Source organism: Rhinoderma darwinii, chromosome 4 (genome assembly GCF_050947455.1).
Source record: "Rhinoderma darwinii isolate aRhiDar2 chromosome 4, aRhiDar2.hap1, whole genome shotgun sequence".
Classification (NCBI taxonomy): domain Eukaryota; kingdom Metazoa; phylum Chordata; class Amphibia; order Anura; family Rhinodermatidae; genus Rhinoderma; species Rhinoderma darwinii.
Window position 1 is genome coordinate 4862122 of NC_134690.1, and position 14693 is coordinate 4876814.

Below are 14693 nucleotides of genomic sequence, written 5' to 3' on the forward strand. Positions count from 1 at the left end.
GAACTATGTCTTCCTTTTAACACAAAGAAATCCTTTAAATTTGTCAAACTTTGGTTTCTGCAATGGTGGGTTTTTGTATCAAGGGGTAGTTTCTGTAGTGTAGTGGTTATCACGTTCGCCTAACACGCGAAAGGTCCCCTGTTCGAGACAGGGCAAAAACATGCAATTTTTTTTGTTGCCGCTAATTGGCTGGATTATATTTCTCAATTCGTTTCTGCATGGCTTGCGGGTTGCAGAACAATCAATATCCAAGTTTCTGTAGTGTAGTGGTTATCACGTTCGCCTCACACGCGAAAGGTCCCCTGTTCGAAACTGGACAGAAACAAGGAACTGTGTCTTCCTTTTAACACAAAGAAAGCCTTTAAATTTGTCAAACTTTGGTTTCTGCAATGGTGGGTTTTTGTATCAAGGGGAAGTTTCTGTAGTGTAGTGGTTATCACGTTCGCCTAACACGCGAAAGGTCCCCTGTTCGAGACAGGGCAAAAACATGCAATTTTTTTTGTTGGCGCTAATTGGCTGGATTATATTTCTCAATTCGTTTCTGCATGGCTTGCGGGTTGTGGGTTGCGGAACAATCAATATCCAAGTTTCTGTAGTGTAGTGGTTATCACGTTCGCCTCACACGCGAAAGGTCCCCTGTTCGAAACTGGGCAGAAACAAGGAACTATGTCTTCCTTTTAACACAAAGAAATCCTTTAAATTTGTCAAACTTTGGTTTCTGCAATGGTGGGTTTTTGTATCAAGGGGTAGTTTCTGTAGTGTAGTGGTTATCACGTTCGCCTAACACGCGAAAGGTCCCCTGTTCGAGACAGGGCAAAAACATGCAATTTTTTTTGTTGCCGCTAATTGGCTGGATTATATTTCTCAATTCGTTTCTGCATGGCTTGCGGGTTGCAGAACAATCAATATCCAAGTTTCTGTAGTGTAGTGGTTATCACGTTCGCCTCACACGCGAAAGGTCCCCTGTTCGAAACTGGACAGAAACAAGGAACTGTGTCTTCCTTTTAACACAAAGAAAGCCTTTAAATTTGTCAAACTTTGGTTTCTGCAATGGTGGGTTTTTGTATCAAGGGGTAGTTTCTGTAGTGTAGTGGTTATCACGTTCGCCTAACACGCGAAAGGTCCCCTGTTCGAGACAGGGCAAAAACATGCAATTTTTTTTGTTGCCGCTAATTGGCTGGATTATATTTCTCAATTCGTTTCTGCATGGCTTGCGGGTTGCAGAACAATCAATATCCAAGTTTCTGTAGTGTAGTGGTTATCACGTTCGCCTCACACGCGAAAGGTCCCCTGTTCGAAACTGGGCAGAAACAAGGAACTGTGTCTTCCTTTTAACACAAAGAAAGCCTTTAAATTTGTCAAACTTTGGTTTCTGCAATGGTGGGTTTTTGTATCAAGGGGAAGTTTCTGTAGTGTAGTGGTTATCACGTTCGCCTAACACGCGAAAGGTCCCCTGTTCGAGACAGGGCAAAAACATGCAATTTTTTTTGTTGCCGCTAATTGGCTGGATTATATTTCTCAATTCGTTTCTGCATGGCTTGCGGGTTGCAGAACAATCAATATCCAAGTTTCTGTAGTGTAGTGGTTATCACGTTCGCCTCACACGCGAAAGGTCCCCTGTTCGAAACTGGGCAGAAACAAGGAACTATGTCTTCCTTTTAACACAAAGAAATCCTTTAAATTTGTCAAACTTTGGTTTCTGCAATGGTGGGTTTTTGTATCAAGGGGTAGTTTCTGTAGTGTAGTGGTTATCACGTTCGCCTAACACGCGAAAGGTCCCCTGTTCGAGACAGGGCAAAAACATGCAATTTTTTTTGTTGCCGCTAATTGGCTGGATTATATTTCTCAATTCGTTTCTGCATGGCTTGCGGGTTGCAGAACAATCAATATCCAAGTTTCTGTAGTGTAGTGGTTATCACGTTCGCCTCACACGCGAAAGGTCCCCTGTTCGAAACTGGGCAGAAACAAGGAACTGTGTCTTCCTTTTAACACAAAGAAAGCCTTTAAATTTGTCAAACTTTGGTTTCTGCAATGGTGGGTTTTTGTATCAAGGGGAAGTTTCTGTAGTGTAGTGGTTATCACGTTCGCCTAACACGCGAAAGGTCCCCTGTTCGAGACAGGGCAAAAACATGCAATTTTTGTTGGCGCTAATTGGTTGGATTATATTTCTCAATTCGTTTCTGCATGGCTTGCGGGTTGCAGAACAATCAATATCCAAGTTTCTGTAGTGTAGTGGTTATCACGTTCGCCTCACACGCGAAAGGTCCCCTGTTCGAGACAGGGCAAAAACATGCAATTTTTGTTGGCGCTAATTGGCTGGATTATATTTCTCAATTCGTTTCTGCATGGCTTGTGGGTTGTGGGTTGCGGAACAATCAATATCCAAGTTTCTGTAGTGTAGTGGTTATCACGTTTGCCTCACACGCGAAAGGTCCCCTGTTCGAAACTGGGCAGAAACAAGGAACTATGTCTTCCTTTTAACACAAAGAAATCCTTTAAATTTGTCAAACTTTGGTTTCTGCAATGGTGGGTTTTTGTATCAAGGGGTAGTTTCTGTAGTGTAGTGGTTATCACGTTCGCCTAACACGCGAAAGGTCCCCTGTTCGAGACAGTGCAGAAACACGCAATTTTTTTTGTTGCCGCTAATTGGCTGGATTATATTTCTCAATTCGTTTCTGCATGGCTTGCGGGTTGCAGAACAATCAATATCCAAGTTTCTGTAGTGTAGTGGTTATCAAGTTCGCCTCATACGCGAAAGGTCCCCTGTTCGAGACAGGGCAAAAACATGCAATTTTTTTTGTTGGCGCTAATTGGCTGGATTATATTTCTCAATTCGTTTCTGCATGGCTTGCGTGTTGCAGAACAATCAATATCCAAGTTTCTGTAGTGTAGTGGTTATCAAGTTCGCCTCACACGCGAAAGGTCCCCTGTTCGAGACAGGGCAAAAACATGCAATTTTTTTTGTTGGCGCTAATTGGCTGGATTATATTTCTCAATTCGTTTCTGCATGGCTTGCGGGTTGCAGAACAATCAATATCCAAGTTTCTGTAGTGTAGTGGTTATCAAGTTCGCCTCACACGCGAAAGGTCCCCTGTTCGAGACAGGGCAAAAACATGCAATTTTTTTTGTTGGCGCTAATTGGCTGGATTATATTTCTCAATTCGTTTCTGCATGGCTTGCGGGTTGTGGGTTGCGGAACAATCAATATCCAAGTTTCTGTAGTGTAGTGGTTATCACGTTCGCCTCACACGCGAAAGGTCCCCTGTTTGAAACTGGGCAGAAACAAGGAACTATGTCTTCCTTTTAACACAAAGAAATCCTTTAAATTTGTCAAACTTTGGTTTCTGCAATGGTGGGTTTTTGTATCAAGGGGAAGTTTCTGTAGTGTAGTGGTTATCACGTTCGCCTAACACGCGAAAGGTCCCCTGTTCGAGACAGGGCAGAAACACGCAATTTTTTTTGTTGCCGCTAATTGGCTGGATTATATTTCTCAATTCGTTTCTGCATGGCTTGCGGGTTGCAGAACAATCAATATCCAAGTTTCTGTAGTGTAGTGGTTATCAAGTTCGCCTCATACGCGAAAGGTCCCCTGTTCGAGACAGGGCAAAAACATGCAATTTTTTTTGTTGGCGCTAATTGGCTGGATTATATTTCTCAATTCGTTTCTGCATGGCTTGCGTGTTGCAGAACAATCAATATCCAAGTTTCTGTAGTGTAGTGGTTATCAAGTTCGCCTCACACGCGAAAGGTCCCCTGTTCGAGACAGGGCAAAAACATGCAATTTTTTTTGTTGCCGCTAATTGGCTGGATTATATTTCTCAATTCGTTTCTGCATGGCTTGCGGGTTGCAGAACAATCAATATCCAAGTTTCTGTAGTGTAGTGGTTATCAAGTTCGCCTCACACGCGAAAGGTCCCCTGTTCGAGACAGGGCAAAAACATGCAATTTTTTTTGTTGGCGCTAATTGGCTGGATTATATTTCTCAATTCGTTTCTGCATGGCTTGCGGGTTGTGGGTTGCGGAACAATCAATATCCAAGTTTCTGTAGTGTAGTGGTTATCACGTTCGCCTCACACGCGAAAGGTCCCCTGTTTGAAACTGGGCAGAAACAAGGAACTATGTCTTCCTTTTAACACAAAGAAATCCTTTAAATTTGTCAAACTTTGGTTTCTGCAATGGTGGGTTTTTGTATCAAGGGGAAGTTTCTGTAGTGTAGTGGTTATCACGTTCGCCTAACACGCGAAAGGTCCCCTGTTCGAGACAGGGCAGAAACACGCAATTTTTTTTGTTGCCGCTAATTGGCTGGATTATATTTCTCAATTCGTTTCTGCATGGCTTGCGGGTTGCAGAACAATCAATATCCAAGTTTCTGTAGTGTAGTGGTTATCAAGTTCGCCTCATACGCGAAAGGTCCCCTGTTCGAGACAGGGCAAAAACATGCAATTTTTTTTGTTGGCGCTAATTGGCTGGATTATATTTCTCAATTCGTTTCTGCATGGCTTGCGTGTTGCAGAACAATCAATATCCAAGTTTCTGTAGTGTAGTGGTTATCAAGTTCGCCTCACACGCGAAAGGTCCCCTGTTCGAGACAGGGCAAAAACATGCAATTTTTTTTGTTGGCGCTAATTGGCTGGATTATATTTCTCAATTCGTTTCTGCATGGCTTGCGGGTTGCAGAACAATCAATATCCAAGTTTCTGTAGTGTAGTGGTTATCACGTTCGCCTCACACGCGAAAGGTCCCCTGTTCGAGACAGGGCAAAAACATGCAATTTTTTTTGTTGGCGCTAATTGGCTGGATTATATTTCTCAATTCGTTTCTGCATGGCTTGCGGGTTGTGGGTTGCGGAACAATCAATATCCAAGTTTCTGTAGTGTAGTGGTTATCACGTTCGCCTCACACGCGAAAGGTCCCCTGTTTGAAACTGGGCAGAAACAAGGAACTATGTCTTCCTTTTAACACAAAGAAATCCTTTAAATTTGTCAAACTTTGGTTTCTGCAATGGTGGGTTTTTGTATCAAGGGGAAGTTTCTGTAGTGTAGTGGTTATCACGTTCGCCTAACACGCGAAAGGTCCCCTGTTCGAGACAGGGCAGAAACACGCAATTTTTTTTGTTGCCGCTAATTGGCTGGATTATATTTCTCAATTCGTTTCTGCATGGCTTGCGGGTTGCAGAACAATCAATATCCAAGTTTCTGTAGTGTAGTGGTTATCAAGTTCGCCTCATACGCGAAAGGTCCCCTGTTCGAGACAGGGCAAAAACATGCAATTTTTTTTGTTGGCGCTAATTGGCTGGATTATATTTCTCAATTCGTTTCTGCATGGCTTGCGTGTTGCAGAACAATCAATATCCAAGTTTCTGTAGTGTAGTGGTTATCAAGTTCGCCTCACACGCGAAAGGTCCCCTGTTCGAGACAGGGCAAAAACATGCAATTTTTTTTGTTGGCGCTAATTGGCTGGATTATATTTCTCAATTCGTTTCTGCATGGCTTGCGGGTTGCAGAACAATCAATATCCAAGTTTCTGTAGTGTAGTGGTTATCACGTTCGCCTCACACGCGAAAGGTCCCCTGTTCGAAACTGGGCAGAAACAAGGAACTATGTCTTCCTTTTAACACAAAGAAATCCTTTAAATTTGTCAAACTTTGGTTTCTGCAATGGTGGGTTTTTGTATCAAGGGGAAGTTTCTGTAGTGTAGTGGTTATCACGTTCGCCTAACACGCGAAAGGTCCCCTGTTCGAGACAGGGCAGAAACACGCAATTTTTTTTGTTGGCGCTAATTGGCTGGATTATATTTCTCAATTCGTTTCTGCATGGCTTGCGGGTTGCAGAACAATCAATATCCAAGTTTCTGTAGTGTAGTGGTTATCACGTTCGCCTCACACGCGAAAGGTCCACTGTTCGAAACTGGGCAGAAACAAGGAACTGTGTCTTCCTTTTAACACAAAGAAAGCCTTTAAATTTGTCAAACTTTGGTTTCTGCAATGGTGGGTTTTTGTATCAAGGGGAAGTTTCTGTAGTGTAGTGGTTATCACGTTCGCCTCACACGCGGAAGGTCCCCTGTTCGAAACTGGGCAGAAACAAGGAACTATGTCTTCCTTTTAACACAAAGAAATCCTTTAAATTTGTCAAACTTTGGTTTCTGCAATGGTGGGTTTTTGTATCAATGGGAAGTTTCTGTAGTGTAGTGGTTATCACGTTCGCCTAACACGCGAAAGGTCCCCTGTTCGAGACAGGGCAGAAACACGCAATTTTTTTTGTTGGCGCTAATTGGCTGGATTATATTTCTCAATTCGTTTCTGCATGGCTTGCGGGTTGCGGAACAATCAATATCCAAGTTTCTGTAGTGTAGTGGTTATCAAGTTCGCCTCATACGCGAAAGGTCCCCTGTTCGAGACAGGGCAAAAACATGCAATTTTTTTTGTTGGCGCTAATTGGCTGGATTATATTTCTCAATTCGTTTCTGCATGGCTTGCGTGTTGCAGAACAATCAATATCCAAGTTTCTGTAGTGTAGTGGTTATCAAGTTCGCCTCACACGCGAAAGGTCCCCTGTTCGAGACAGGGCAAAAACATGCAATTTTTTTTGTTGGCGCTAATTGGCTGGATTATATTTCTCAATTCGTTTCTGCATGGCTTGCGGGTTGCAGAACAATCAATATCCAAGTTTCTGTAGTGTAGTGGTTATCACGTTCGCCTCACACGCGAAAGGTCCCCTGTTCGAAACTGGGCAGAAACAAGGAACTATGTCTTCCTTTTAACACAAAGAAATCCTTTAAATTTGTCAAACTTTGGTTTCTGCAATGGTGGGTTTTTGTATCAAGGGGAAGTTTCTGTAGTGTAGTGGTTATCACGTTCGCCTAACACGCGAAAGGTCCCCTGTTCGAGACAGGGCAGAAACACGCAATTTTTTTTGTTGGCGCTAATTGGCTGGATTATATTTCTCAATTCGTTTCTGCATGGCTTGCGGGTTGCAGAACAATCAATATCCAAGTTTCTGTAGTGTAGTGGTTATCACGTTCGCCTCACACGCGAAAGGTCCACTGTTCGAAACTGGGCAGAAACAAGGAACTGTGTCTTCCTTTTAACACAAAGAAAGCCTTTAAATTTGTCAAACTTTGGTTTCTGCAATGGTGGGTTTTTGTATCAAGGGGAAGTTTCTGTAGTGTAGTGGTTATCACGTTCGCCTCACACGCGGAAGGTCCCCTGTTCGAAACTGGGCAGAAACAAGGAACTATGTCTTCCTTTTAACACAAAGAAATCCTTTAAATTTGTCAAACTTTGGTTTCTGCAATGGTGGGTTTTTGTATCAATGGGAAGTTTCTGTAGTGTAGTGGTTATCACGTTCGCCTAACACGCGAAAGGTCCCCTGTTCGAGACAGGGCAGAAACACGCAATTTTTTTTGTTGGCGCTAATTGGCTGGATTATATTTCTCAATTCGTTTCTGCATGGCTTGCGGGTTGCGGAACAATCAATATCCAAGTTTCTGTAGTGTAGTGGTTATCACGTTCGCCTCACACGCGAAAGGTCCCCTGTTCGAAACTGGGCAGAAACAAGGAACTATGTCTTCCTTTTAACACAAAGAAATCCTTTAAATTTGTCAAACTTTGGTTTCTGCAATGGTGGGTTTTTGTATCAAGGGGAAGTTTCTGTAGTGTAGTGGTTATCACGTTCGCCTAACACGCGAAAGGTCCCCTGTTCGAGACAGGGCAGAAACACGCAATTTTTTTTGTTGGCGCTAATTGGCTGGATTATATTTCTCAATTCGTTTCTGCATGGCTTGCGGGTTGCAGAACAATCAATATCCAAGTTTCTGTAGTGTAGTGGTTATCACGTTCGCCTCACACGCGAAAGGTCCACTGTTCGAAACTGGGCAGAAACAAGGAACTGTGTCTTCCTTTTAACACAAAGAAAGCCTTTAAATTTGTCAAACTTTGGTTTCTGCAATGGTGGGTTTTTGTATCAAGGGGAAGTTTCTGTAGTGTAGTGGTTATCACGTTCGCCTAACACGCGAAAGGTCCCCTGTTCGAAACTGGGCAGAAACAAGGAACTATGTCTTCCTTTTAACACAAAGAAATCCTTTAAATTTGTCAAACTTTGGTTTCTGCAATGGTGGGTTTTTGTATCAATGGGAAGTTTCTGTAGTGTAGTGGTTATCACGTTCGCCTAACACGCGAAAGGTCCCCTGTTCGAGACAGGGCAGAAACACGCAATTTTTTTTGTTGGCGCTAATTGGCTGGATTATATTTCTCAATTCGTTTCTGCATGGCTTGCGGGTTGTGGGTTGCGGAACAATCAATATCCAAGTTTCTGTAGTGTAGTGGTTATCACGTTCGCCTCACACGCGAAAGGTCCCCTGTTTGAAACTGGGCAGAAACAAGGAACTATGTCTTCCTTTTAACACAAAGAAATCCTTTAAATTTGTCAAACTTTGGTTTCTGCAATGGTGGGTTTTTGTATCAAGGGGAAGTTTCTGTAGTGTAGTGGTTATCACGTTCGCCTAACACGCGAAAGGTCCCCTGTTCGAGACAGGGCAGAAACACGCAATTTTTTTTGTTGCCGCTAATTGGCTGGATTATATTTCTCAATTCGTTTCTGCATGGCTTGCGGGTTGCAGAACAATCAATATCCAAGTTTCTGTAGTGTAGTGGTTATCAAGTTCGCCTCATACGCGAAAGGTCCCCTGTTCGAGACAGGGCAAAAACATGCAATTTTTTTTGTTGGCGCTAATTGGCTGGATTATATTTCTCAATTCGTTTCTGCATGGCTTGCGTGTTGCAGAACAATCAATATCCAAGTTTCTGTAGTGTAGTGGTTATCAAGTTCGCCTCACACGCGAAAGGTCCCCTGTTCGAGACAGGGCAAAAACATGCAATTTTTTTTGTTGGCGCTAATTGGCTGGATTATATTTCTCAATTCGTTTCTGCATGGCTTGCGGGTTGCAGAACAATCAATATCCAAGTTTCTGTAGTGTAGTGGTTATCACGTTCGCCTCACACGCGAAAGGTCCCCTGTTCGAAACTGGGCAGAAACAAGGAACTATGTCTTCCTTTTAACACAAAGAAATCCTTTAAATTTGTCAAACTTTGGTTTCTGCAATGGTGGGTTTTTGTATCAAGGGGAAGTTTCTGTAGTGTAGTGGTTATCACGTTCGCCTAACACGCGAAAGGTCCCCTGTTCGAGACAGGGCAGAAACACGCAATTTTTTTTGTTGGCGCTAATTGGCTGGATTATATTTCTCAATTCGTTTCTGCATGGCTTGCGGGTTGCAGAACAATCAATATCCAAGTTTCTGTAGTGTAGTGGTTATCACGTTCGCCTCACACGCGAAAGGTCCACTGTTCGAAACTGGGCAGAAACAAGGAACTGTGTCTTCCTTTTAACACAAAGAAAGCCTTTAAATTTGTCAAACTTTGGTTTCTGCAATGGTGGGTTTTTGTATCAAGGGGAAGTTTCTGTAGTGTAGTGGTTATCACGTTCGCCTCACACGCGGAAGGTCCCCTGTTCGAAACTGGGCAGAAACAAGGAACTATGTCTTCCTTTTAACACAAAGAAATCCTTTAAATTTGTCAAACTTTGGTTTCTGCAATGGTGGGTTTTTGTATCAATGGGAAGTTTCTGTAGTGTAGTGGTTATCACGTTCGCCTAACACGCGAAAGGTCCCCTGTTCGAGACAGGGCAGAAACACGCAATTTTTTTTGTTGGCGCTAATTGGCTGGATTATATTTCTCAATTCGTTTCTGCATGGCTTGCGGGTTGCGGAACAATCAATATCCAAGTTTCTGTAGTGTAGTGGTTATCACGTTCGCCTCACACGCGAAAGGTCCCCTGTTCGAAACTGGGCAGAAACAAGGAACTATGTCTTCCTTTTAACACAAAGAAATCCTTTAAATTTGTCAAACTTTGGTTTCTGCAATGGTGGGTTTTTGTATCAAGGGGAAGTTTCTGTAGTGTAGTGGTTATCACGTTCGCCTAACACGCGAAAGGTCCCCTGTTCGAGACAGGGCAGAAACACGCAATTTTTTTTGTTGGCGCTAATTGGCTGGATTATATTTCTCAATTCGTTTCTGCATGGCTTGCGGGTTGCAGAACAATCAATATCCAAGTTTCTGTAGTGTAGTGGTTATCACGTTCGCCTCACACGCGAAAGGTCCACTGTTCGAAACTGGGCAGAAACAAGGAACTGTGTCTTCCTTTTAACACAAAGAAAGCCTTTAAATTTGTCAAACTTTGGTTTCTGCAATGGTGGGTTTTTGTATCAAGGGGAAGTTTCTGTAGTGTAGTGGTTATCACGTTCGCCTAACACGCGAAAGGTCCCCTGTTCGAGACAGGGCAGAAACACGCAATTTTTTTTGTTGCCGCTAATTGGCTGGATTATATTTCTCAATTCGTTTCTGCATGGCTTGCGGGTTGCAGAACAATCAATATCCAAGTTTCTGTAGTGTAGTGGTTATCAAGTTCGCCTCACACGCGAAAGGTCCCCTGTTCGAGACAGGGCAAAAACATGCAATTTTTTTTGTTGGCGCTAATTGGCTGGATTATATTTCTCAATTCGTTTCTGCATGGCTTGCGGGTTGCAGAACAATCAATATCCAAGTTTCTGTAGTGTAGTGGTTATCACGTTCGCCTCACACGCGAAAGGTCCCCTGTTCGAAACTGGGCAGAAACAAGGAACTATGTCTTCCTTTTAACACAAAGAAATCCTTTAAATTTGTCAAACTTTGGTTTCTGCAATGGTGGGTTTTTGTATCAAGGGGAAGTTTCTGTAGTGTAGTGGTTATCACGTTCGCCTAACACGCGAAAGGTCCCCTGTTCGAGACAGGGCAAAAACATGCAATTTTTTTTGTTGCCGCTAATTGGCTGGATTATATTTCTCAATTCGTTTCTGCATGGCTTGCGGGTTGCAGAACAATCAATATCCAAGTTTCTGTAGTGTAGTGGTTATCACGTTCGCCTCACACGCGAAAGGTCCCCTGTTCGAAACTGGGCAGAAACAAGGAACTATGTCTTCCTTTTAACACAAAGAAATCCTTTAAATTTGTCAAACTTTGGTTTCTGCAATGGTGGGTTTTTGTATCAAGGGGAAGTTTCTGTAGTGTAGTGGTTATCACGTTCGCCTAACACGCGAAAGGTCCCCTGTTCGAGACAGGGCAGAAACATGCAATTTTTTTTGTTGCCGCTAATTGGCTGGATTATATTTCTCAATTCGTTTCTGCATGGCTTGCGGGTTGCAGAACAATCAATATCCAAGTTTCTGTAGTGTAGTGGTTATCAAGTTCGCCTCACACGCGAAAGGTCCCCTGTTCGAGACAGGGCAAAAACATGCAATTTTTTTTGTTGCCGCTAATTGGCTGGATTATATTTCTCAATTCGTTTCTGCATGGCTTGCGGGTTGCAGAACAATCAATATCCAAGTTTCTGTAGTGTAGTGGTTATCACGTTCGCCTCACACGCGAAAGGTCCCCTGTTCGAAACTGGGCAGAAACAAGGAACTATGTCTTCCTTTTAACACAAAGAAATCCTTTAAATTTGTCAAACTTTGGTTTCTGCAATGGTGGGTTTTTGTATCAAGGGGAAGTTTCTGTAGTGTAGTGGTTATCACGTTCGCCTAACACGCGAAAGGTCCCCTGTTCGAGACAGGGCAGAAACACGCAATTTTTTTTGTTGCCGCTAATTGGCTGGATTATATTTCTCAATTCGTTTCTGCATGGCTTGCGGGTTGCAGAACAATCAATATCCAAGTTTCTGTAGTGTAGTGGTTATCAAGTTCGCCTCACACGCGAAAGGTCCCCTGTTCGAGACAGGGCAAAAACATGCAATTTTTTTTGTTGGCGCTAATTGGCTGGATTATATTTCTCAATTCGTTTCTGCATGGCTTGCGTGTTGCAGAACAATCAATATCCAAGTTTCTGTAGTGTAGTGGTTATCAAGTTCGCCTCACACGCGAAAGGTCCCCTGTTCGAGACAGGGCAAAAACATGCAATTTTTTTTGTTGGCGCTAATTGGCTGGATTATATTTCTCAATTCGTTTCTGCATGGCTTGCGGGTTGCAGAACAATCAATATCCAAGTTTCTGTAGTGTAGTGGTTATCACGTTCGCCTCACACGCGAAAGGTCCCCTGTTCGAAACTGGGCAGAAACAAGGAACTATGTCTTCCTTTTAACACAAAGAAATCCTTTAAATTTGTCAAACTTTGGTTTCTGCAATGGTGGGTTTTTGTATCAAGGGGAAGTTTCTGTAGTGTAGTGGTTATCACGTTCGCCTAACACGCGAAAGGTCCCCTGTTCGAGACAGGGCAGAAACAAGGAACTGTGTCTTCCTTTTAACACAAAGAAAGCCTTTAAATTTGTCAAACTTTGGTTTCTGCAATGGTGGGTTTTTGTATCAAGGGGAAGTTTCTGTAGTGTAGTGGTTATCACGTTCGCCTAACACGCGAAAGGTCCCCTGTTCGAGACAGGGCAGAAACACACAATTTTTTTTGTTGGCGCTAATTGGCTGGATTATATTTCTCAATTCGTTTCTGCATGGCTTGCGGGTTGTGGGTTGCGGAACAATCAATATCCAAGTTTCTGTAGTGTAGTGGTTATCACGTTCGCCTCACACGCGAAAGGTCCCCTGTTCGAAACTGGGCAGAAACAAGGAACTATGTCTTCCTTTTAACACAAAGAAATCCTTTAAATTTGTCAAACTTTGGTTTCTGCAATGGTGGGTTTTTGTATCAATGGGAAGTTTCTGTAGTGTAGTGGTTATCACGTTCGCCTAACACGCGAAAGGTCCCCTGTTCGAGACAGGGCAGAAACACACAATTTTTTTTGTTGGCGCTAATTGGCTGGATTATATTTCTCAATTCGTTTCTGCATGGCTTGCGGGTTGCAGAACAATCAATATCCAAGTTTCTGTAGTGTAGTGGTTATCACGTTCGCCTCACACGCGAAAGGTCCCCTGTTCGAAACTGGGCAGAAACAAGGAACTATGTCTTCCTTTTAACACAAAGAAATCCTTTAAATTTGTCAAACTTTGGTTTCTGCAATGGTGGGTTTTTGTATCAAGGGGAAGTTTCTGTAGTGTAGTGGTTATCACGTTCGCCTAACACGCGAAAGGTCCCCTGTTCGAGACAGGGCAGAAACATGCAATTTTTTTTGTTGCCGCTAATTGGCTGGATTATATTTCTCAATTCGTTTCTGCATGGCTTGCGGGTTGCAGAACAATCAATATCCAAGTTTCTGTAGTGTAGTGGTTATCAAGTTCGCCTCACACGCGAAAGGTCCCCTGTTCGAGACAGGGCAAAAACATGCAATTTTTTTTGTTGCCGCTAATTGGCTGGATTATATTTCTCAATTCGTTTCTGCATGGCTTGCGGGTTGCAGAACAATCAATATCCAAGTTTCTGTAGTGTAGTGGTTATCACGTTCGCCTCACACGCGAAAGGTCCCCTGTTCGAAACTGGGCAGAAACAAGGAACTATGTCTTCCTTTTAACACAAAGAAATCCTTTAAATTTGTCAAACTTTGGTTTCTGCAATGGTGGGTTTTTGTATCAAGGGGAAGTTTCTGTAGTGTAGTGGTTATCACGTTCGCCTAACACGCGAAAGGTCCCCTGTTCGAGACAGGGCAGAAACACGCAATTTTTTTTGTTGCCGCTAATTGGCTGGATTATATTTCTCAATTCGTTTCTGCATGGCTTGCGGGTTGCAGAACAATCAATATCCAAGTTTCTGTAGTGTAGTGGTTATCAAGTTCGCCTCACACGCGAAAGGTCCCCTGTTCGAGACAGGGCAAAAACATGCAATTTTTTTTGTTGGCGCTAATTGGCTGGATTATATTTCTCAATTCGTTTCTGCATGGCTTGCGTGTTGCAGAACAATCAATATCCAAGTTTCTGTAGTGTAGTGGTTATCAAGTTCGCCTCACACGCGAAAGGTCCCCTGTTCGAGACAGGGCAAAAACATGCAATTTTTTTTGTTGGCGCTAATTGGCTGGATTATATTTCTCAATTCGTTTCTGCATGGCTTGCGGGTTGCAGAACAATCAATATCCAAGTTTCTGTAGTGTAGTGGTTATCACGTTCGCCTCACACGCGAAAGGTCCCCTGTTCGAAACTGGGCAGAAACAAGGAACTATGTCTTCCTTTTAACACAAAGAAATCCTTTAAATTTGTCAAACTTTGGTTTCTGCAATGGTGGGTTTTTGTATCAAGGGGAAGTTTCTGTAGTGTAGTGGTTATCACGTTCGCCTAACACGCGAAAGGTCCCCTGTTCGAGACAGGGCAGAAACAAGGAACTGTGTCTTCCTTTTAACACAAAGAAAGCCTTTAAATTTGTCAAACTTTGGTTTCTGCAATGGTGGGTTTTTGTATCAAGGGGAAGTTTCTGTAGTGTAGTGGTTATCACGTTCGCCTAACACGCGAAAGGTCCCCTGTTCGAGACAGGGCAGAAACACACAATTTTTTTTGTTGGCGCTAATTGGCTGGATTATATTTCTCAATTCGTTTCTGCATGGCTTGCGGGTTGTGGGTTGCGGAACAATCAATATCCAAGTTTCTGTAGTGTAGTGGTTATCACGTTCGCCTCACACGCGAAAGGTCCCCTGTTCGAAACTGGGCAGAAACAAGGAACTATGTCTTCCTTTTAACACAAAGAAATCCTTTAAATTTGTCAAACTTTGGTTTCTGCAATGGTGGGTTTTTGTATCAAT

At 43.0% G+C, this 14693-nt stretch overlaps 18 non-coding genes across 18 annotated transcripts; all 18 read left to right on the plus strand.

Annotated features, from left to right (window-relative positions):
- Positions 1-586: 586 nt before the first annotated feature.
- Positions 587-659, plus strand: TRNAV-CAC (transfer RNA valine (anticodon CAC)). The gene has a single exon. It is a non-coding gene; the product is annotated as a tRNA-Val (tRNA).
- Positions 660-1240: 581 nt separating this feature from the next.
- Positions 1241-1313, plus strand: TRNAV-CAC (transfer RNA valine (anticodon CAC)). Its single transcript has one exon. It is a non-coding gene; the product is annotated as a tRNA-Val (tRNA).
- A 254-nt stretch (positions 1314-1567) lies between these two features.
- On the plus strand, positions 1568-1640 carry TRNAV-CAC (transfer RNA valine (anticodon CAC)). Its single transcript has one exon. It is a non-coding gene; the product is annotated as a tRNA-Val (tRNA).
- A 254-nt stretch (positions 1641-1894) lies between these two features.
- Positions 1895-1967, plus strand: TRNAV-CAC (transfer RNA valine (anticodon CAC)). The gene has a single exon. It is a non-coding gene; the product is annotated as a tRNA-Val (tRNA).
- A 3552-nt stretch (positions 1968-5519) lies between these two features.
- TRNAV-CAC (transfer RNA valine (anticodon CAC)) lies at positions 5520-5592 on the plus strand. Its single transcript has one exon. It is a non-coding gene; the product is annotated as a tRNA-Val (tRNA).
- Positions 5593-6664: 1072 nt separating this feature from the next.
- TRNAV-CAC (transfer RNA valine (anticodon CAC)) lies at positions 6665-6737 on the plus strand. Its single transcript has one exon. It is a non-coding gene; the product is annotated as a tRNA-Val (tRNA).
- Positions 6738-7481: 744 nt separating this feature from the next.
- Positions 7482-7554, plus strand: TRNAV-CAC (transfer RNA valine (anticodon CAC)). Its single transcript has one exon. It is a non-coding gene; the product is annotated as a tRNA-Val (tRNA).
- A 1406-nt stretch (positions 7555-8960) lies between these two features.
- On the plus strand, positions 8961-9033 carry TRNAV-CAC (transfer RNA valine (anticodon CAC)). Its single transcript has one exon. It is a non-coding gene; the product is annotated as a tRNA-Val (tRNA).
- Positions 9034-9777: 744 nt separating this feature from the next.
- Positions 9778-9850, plus strand: TRNAV-CAC (transfer RNA valine (anticodon CAC)). Its single transcript has one exon. It is a non-coding gene; the product is annotated as a tRNA-Val (tRNA).
- Positions 9851-10595: 745 nt separating this feature from the next.
- On the plus strand, positions 10596-10668 carry TRNAV-CAC (transfer RNA valine (anticodon CAC)). Its single transcript has one exon. It is a non-coding gene; the product is annotated as a tRNA-Val (tRNA).
- A 254-nt stretch (positions 10669-10922) lies between these two features.
- Positions 10923-10995, plus strand: TRNAV-CAC (transfer RNA valine (anticodon CAC)). Its single transcript has one exon. It is a non-coding gene; the product is annotated as a tRNA-Val (tRNA).
- A 418-nt stretch (positions 10996-11413) lies between these two features.
- TRNAV-CAC (transfer RNA valine (anticodon CAC)) lies at positions 11414-11486 on the plus strand. The gene has a single exon. It is a non-coding gene; the product is annotated as a tRNA-Val (tRNA).
- A 582-nt stretch (positions 11487-12068) lies between these two features.
- On the plus strand, positions 12069-12141 carry TRNAV-CAC (transfer RNA valine (anticodon CAC)). The gene has a single exon. It is a non-coding gene; the product is annotated as a tRNA-Val (tRNA).
- Positions 12142-12565: 424 nt separating this feature from the next.
- Positions 12566-12638, plus strand: TRNAV-CAC (transfer RNA valine (anticodon CAC)). Its single transcript has one exon. It is a non-coding gene; the product is annotated as a tRNA-Val (tRNA).
- Positions 12639-12892: 254 nt separating this feature from the next.
- Positions 12893-12965, plus strand: TRNAV-CAC (transfer RNA valine (anticodon CAC)). The gene has a single exon. It is a non-coding gene; the product is annotated as a tRNA-Val (tRNA).
- A 418-nt stretch (positions 12966-13383) lies between these two features.
- Positions 13384-13456, plus strand: TRNAV-CAC (transfer RNA valine (anticodon CAC)). The gene has a single exon. It is a non-coding gene; the product is annotated as a tRNA-Val (tRNA).
- A 582-nt stretch (positions 13457-14038) lies between these two features.
- Positions 14039-14111, plus strand: TRNAV-CAC (transfer RNA valine (anticodon CAC)). Its single transcript has one exon. It is a non-coding gene; the product is annotated as a tRNA-Val (tRNA).
- A 424-nt stretch (positions 14112-14535) lies between these two features.
- TRNAV-CAC (transfer RNA valine (anticodon CAC)) lies at positions 14536-14608 on the plus strand. The gene has a single exon. It is a non-coding gene; the product is annotated as a tRNA-Val (tRNA).
- The last annotated feature ends 85 nt before the right edge of the window (positions 14609-14693 follow it).